Source organism: Suncus etruscus, chromosome 4, assembly GCF_024139225.1.
Source record: "Suncus etruscus isolate mSunEtr1 chromosome 4, mSunEtr1.pri.cur, whole genome shotgun sequence".
Classification (NCBI taxonomy): Eukaryota; Metazoa; Chordata; class Mammalia; order Eulipotyphla; family Soricidae; genus Suncus; species Suncus etruscus.
The window spans coordinates 31,269,105-31,275,059 of NC_064851.1; positions in this window are offsets into that span (position 1 = coordinate 31,269,105).

Below are 5,955 nucleotides of genomic sequence, written 5' to 3' on the forward strand. Positions count from 1 at the left end.
TGTCCCTCATCTCAACATCCTGCATCTCCCTTCTCTTGTGGCTTCCCTTTGCTGGGCTTTGTTGCTGAATCTGTCTTTCAACCCTCAGGCAATCCTTAAATTATCAACCACGCACCCCTCCCAGCTATGGGAGGGTCTCCCTCTCCAGGTAAGATAGGAGGAAGTTATGGGGAAGGGTTACATCAGAGTTCTATCCCTGCTACTGCATACGGTCCCCAAACAACTTCTCAAGATTTATTCTTGAGCACCAAACCAGGAATAATCCCTGAGCATTTTTGTGTGTGGCCCATGTCTGTACCTCTCAAGATATATTGTTATAGCAGCTTGAGCACATTAAGACAATAAAATCTTTATTTTCCTTTTGTTCATGGATCTTGTAAGCTCTTTGCTTTTATTTTCTCTTGTTAGCATGTTCCTTCCTGAATTTTGGAACATTTTCTATAACGAGCCTTCCTCTTTACCCGGCATTATGGTTTATGTTTTTCATGCAGATGAGTTTTTTTTTTGTCTCAGTAACAACTCTTGTAATAATTAGGTTTATCTGTTTATAAATGATTTTATTTGTTTACTAAGTCAATTGCTTTCTGGGGCAAGTCATTTTAGGATGCAGTAAGTCATCATTTACAACCCTTTTCTACAATACAGTTGTTTTTGTACATGAAAATAAATTTGGCTCAAGTCAGCAAAAATTAGATTATGCTATGCTGAATAATTGTTTTGATGACATTCTTGAATTTTTTATTATTGGATATAGTTATGTATAGATATGATTTACTGGAGTTATTATGTTGGATCATAAAAAATAGTTCAATGGACTGGAGCTCATGATTTTCATACAAGAAATCTGGGTTTGATCATGGCATTGCATAGTCTCCTGAGGACTGCACAGAGTGATCTCCAAAGAGGATTAAGATGTGAGTAATTCTCTTGCCTAGCACTGTGGGTATGGTCCAAGAAACAAAACAAAAAACTGAAAATGAATTATTAGATCACCTATTTATTGAAGCTTAAAAATTATAAAACTTCACTACAACATAAATGAAAATTTTATACCACCTTAATGGATCTAACATTGCTATTAGATTTCTATCATTTAATCTGTAATAAGTTTCCTAAAGTATTTTTCAAGTACATAAATATGCTTTTAAAAAATCCATAAACTAAGTGTATATTTTTCTTCTTATCAGTGGCTTCATTTGGATTCTTATCATAAAATTATTAAAAATGTAATGCATCAACATAGAAAGTGGGAATTTAAAATATTTTTGCTTCATATTAAAAACTATTTTAAAAATACAAGGGAAAAAACCATTAGTCCATAACAACCCATACCACAATTATATATGTACTGAAGAAACATTAGCTCAATCTACATAAAACTATGAGGGTATTTTTGACCTATAATCATGGTAAATAATTTTACAAACAATTGTTTCCATAACCCAGGATTATTTCCCTCTTATTTTCTGCACTACTTAGAATTTAAATCACAATGTTCATTATTAACTTTTGAAAGTCCATTGGATTAATGATAAGCTTTTATCATCGACTAATTTGGCATATTTCAAACCTTTAAATGCATATAACCCCCAAAATATACATAAAATTTTTGGATGGTGGCTCTTTTACTTTATAGGAGTTGACTTATCTCTTTAGAAAATTTAGGTTAATATAGATATTGTAAGTATTAAGTTGGACATGCTTATTTTGTTGAAGAACAAAACTATTAGGCAGTTCTTGTTAATGCTTTTGTATATATATCAACTCAAAAGGATTTATTAAGATTTTTTTATTTAGGGCCCGGAGAGATAGTACAGCAGCGTTTGCCTTGCAAGCAGCTGATCCAGGACCAAAGATGGTTGGTTCGAATCCCGGTGTCCCATATGGTCCCCCGTGCCTGCCAGGAGCTATTTCTGAGCAGACAGCCAGGAGTAACCCCTGAGCATCGCTGGGTGTGGCCCAAAAACAAAAACAAACAAACAAAAAAGATTTTTTTATTTAGATGTTGATTTACATAGTTGTTTACAATAGATTTTCAGATTTACAATGTTCCCACCTCTAATTCTTAGCACTCAGGTTCCCATTATCCATCATTTACCACAAATTCTCTCTGTTACAAAGCCTGGGTCTGTGGTAGTTACATTTTTAACTTTAAGTGATAGTTTGGATTTATTAAACTTTTTCTATATGCTGTACTTAGAACCAGGTGAGAATAAAAAGATGATTAGGATTTGTATATATACATATATAAAATAATGGTCGCATATTGTAATACTGAGATTAATGGTAAAGTAGATCTATAAAAAATCTCCATATCATCTCAAAACTGATGAAATAATAATAAAATAATTTATGAAATCCTGCCACAGAACAGGCACTGTATTAGTTATAGTGTTGGACATAGTACATTCAGTGAATAAGGACACTCTGACTTCTGGAGTCATTTAAGTGCCTAGTATTTGTCACTAATATCAGGCTTTTTGTAATTGTCTTTAATTTGTCTTGCTCAATGCTGCTGGGGTGAGCACTATTAAACCGAATTTGATGTGTCACTCTCCTTATTTAAAAACCTGAGTCACATTCTTATTGTCTAATGAAAAAGGTCAGATTCTTTGGTATGACTGCACTTTTGTCCTACAAATTGCTTTGGTCTTAACTCATTCTCGTGTATTCATTTTGGGGCTAGATAACACAACTGCTGGTAGCCAAGAGTGACACTTTTGTTGGTGTCTTCATACTTTTGTTCACAGGGTCCCTTTTATCTGGAAGATGTCCCCTTCTTACTTTTATACACATGTACCCATGTCTCTTCTTTAGGCAAACTTCTACTCACACATGGGCCATCTCTCCAAGAATAACACAACATAACTAGCTGGGAAACTGTAGTGTTCTGTTTTCTTATAGACCACAAAGTTATTATCGTTTACTAGACTCCTTTTGTCTCTAGTTTGTGGGTACTTAGCACCCCAGGTTGAGAACTGGAATTTTCACTATTGTAAGTTGATACCTTGTTTTTTTTTTCATGCTTTGCTCCTAGTATTTCCACTTCTGCTATTGCTCTTAAAGGATGATAGGTGGTCCATTTCTTAAAATTGAAGAACATTTCGTTGAATGAATACTGGGACCCACGAATGGTAACCCAAGAAAATTAATTGACTTATCTTTAGAACTAAAAGTCTTATTTTCCAGCAGCAACCAATTTAGGCTACACCTAATTTTGTTTTTACCACTTTAGAGTGTCTTTTTTATTTTGCTGAATATTTCCTATTCAAGTTGGGGCAACTACTTGTTGTTCTTACATCTTAGTTTTAAATATTATACCTCATAATCCTTTTCATTATTTTACTAAAGAAATGTAAGGATCTGATACACGTAGGTTTTTTAAAATTTGCTTTTATTAATGAACACATAATGCATCTCAGGTGTCAAGTTAGATGTCAGAGTATTCCATTTAATTTTGTTAAAATTGTAGTGTTATAACCATTAGCCATCTGTTACAGATGAGGGAACCCGGGTCTAAAAGTTCAATAATTTGCCTTAGGTAATAAAGAAGAGCTGGGATTGAAACTCAGGATAGATGATTCTAAAAGTCTTTGTCCTTTCTGTTGCCTCATGCTGTTTCTCACTATGGACTTCGTTATGGTCTATAGTCACTTATGGTGTTAGAGGATTTAAGAAGGAAGAATGACATTATCTTGAAACTAGCATTTATGAGTCTACTGGGAGAATATGCCTGTTACTGCATCAAGTGCCAGTAGAATCTGTAAGATTTATAAGATGTTGTAAATGCCGAGAAAAGCAGTTTCCTACAAAAGTTTAATTTTTGCTCTCCCTATTTTACTGCAAGTGTAAGGGAAAGAAAGGCTATTTTTTTGTAATTTAACTTTCTAAGTGACTTAGATATCCTCAGGGGCATCTTATTTCTCTCTATTTTTATTGCACTCTCTAAGGACTAACATGTTAAAAATTAAGATTATTCTTTCCAGATGTTGGAGTTTTGATTGCAAGTAGAATAGGAGTAGCTAAGTGGTGGCGGACCTGGCATTTCCTAGTGGAAAATGTTCAGACAACACCACTAAGATCTGCCAAGTTTCTTGCAATGTTATATTTGTATTGATATGGGTTGGCTCAACCAGCGCTGCTTGAGGTTGTAGGGATGATTGGAATGACTAGGCAAAAGAGTTCTGCTGATATTTCTTTTCGCTACACTTTGATTTCTGAGTTTTAGGGAGAGGCAAGAAAGCTATTAATTCTGCACTTAAGTAGCAGATTGAATAAAATATGTAGCTTTAGTGAATATGCTCAGTATATATAACAATGTTTACTTCAGAAAGTAATTAAGAAACCAGAATGAAGGCAAATTCACAATATGAAATGATCACCATATAACTTAAAATATAACATTCACCAATCAATTAAATATTAATTTGGGGCTAGAGTGATAGTATAGTAGGTAGGATATTTTCCTTTGCATGTGGCCATCTCAGGTTCAAGCTCCAGCATTCCATATGGAACCCCAAGTTCTGCCAAGAGTGATTTCTGAGTGCATAGCCAGTCATAACACCTGACACCCTCAAAACAAAAATATTAATTAATGAAAATTTAATTTGTTTTCTTTTCTTTTCTTTTCCTGACATTGTGTCAGGAATCACACCTGGACGTGCTCTAGAGGCCATTTATGACTCTTGAGACTAAGCTAATGTTCGTTCATTTCATGCAAGGTAAGGTTTCCTTTGCCTCTGTACTCCAGTCCCAAATTTTATTGCTCTTGCATTTCATGGAACTTAGTTGCTTGCCCCAGAATATGATTTTATTTATTTCAGGTGGAACTCTATATCTGTGCAAAGGTCCTCTCACTTTTAAACTTCTTAATGGAAACCAACTTTCAATCCATCAGTTTCCTTTACAGAATTGCCTTGTCGTGGGGCTGTAGTGATAGTACAGTGGGTAGGGAACTTGCTCCAGAGGAACCACTGAGCATTGCTTGCTATGGTCTCAAAACCAAAACACAAATAAACAAATCAATCCTGAGTTATCTTCTCAGCCTAGAAACTGACATCTATCAGTAAAGCTAAGGTAACTTGGAGTATTATACATTATAATGGTGTGAAAATATTCTCATTTAAGTAAAAGGCTTTTAATGATATCCCTTTACATCATGATAATGTTTGTCAGTCAATTTAGTTCTGGATCCTAAAGATAATTTAGACTTTTCAATCACAAGAGAGGGCAATATCACAAGGTGGTGGATGTATTCTGATGCTAAAGAGGTGATTAGATTCTTGCATTTTTTCCTTTTGGTTTCTGTTCCATAGGAGAGAAAAATAGGACAGAGATTGGCACTATATATTATTATTCCAAGTCGTTGGCCATCAGATGATACTTTCAATCTATAGCCATCTTCATCCCTCCACCTCTCAAGCTGGGACATAATTCTTTGCAGCAAAATAATGCTGCAGAAAATTTCTTTAGCCAAAAAAAAAAAAAAAAAGAGCCAGAGAGATAACATGGAGGTAAAGCATTTGCCTTGCATGCAGAAGGACAGGCATCCCATATGGTCCTCCAAGCCTGCAAGGAGCGATTTCTGAGGATAGAGCCAGGAGCAACCCCTGAGCGCTGCCGGGTGTGACACAAAAACCAAAAAAAAAATTTTTTTTTCTTTTGTATATGGTTTTGTTAAAAGAGTGGTTAACAAATTTCAGGCACCTCTTTGGCATCTTTAGAAATTCTAGATTCAAGAAGAAAGAACCATTTGGAAGAAAATTGTAAATTCAATTAAATTAGCAAAATTTTTTAATAAAGGCATCATGAGAAGTGCAAAGGCCCTGGAATCATACAAATGGTGATTCCAGATTGGAATACTATTCTGCCATTTACTCACCATGTAAATGTGGCCAGATCATCTTTTCCCTGTAATTTTAATTTTTCTCAATTGTAAAATGATGATATGCTTTT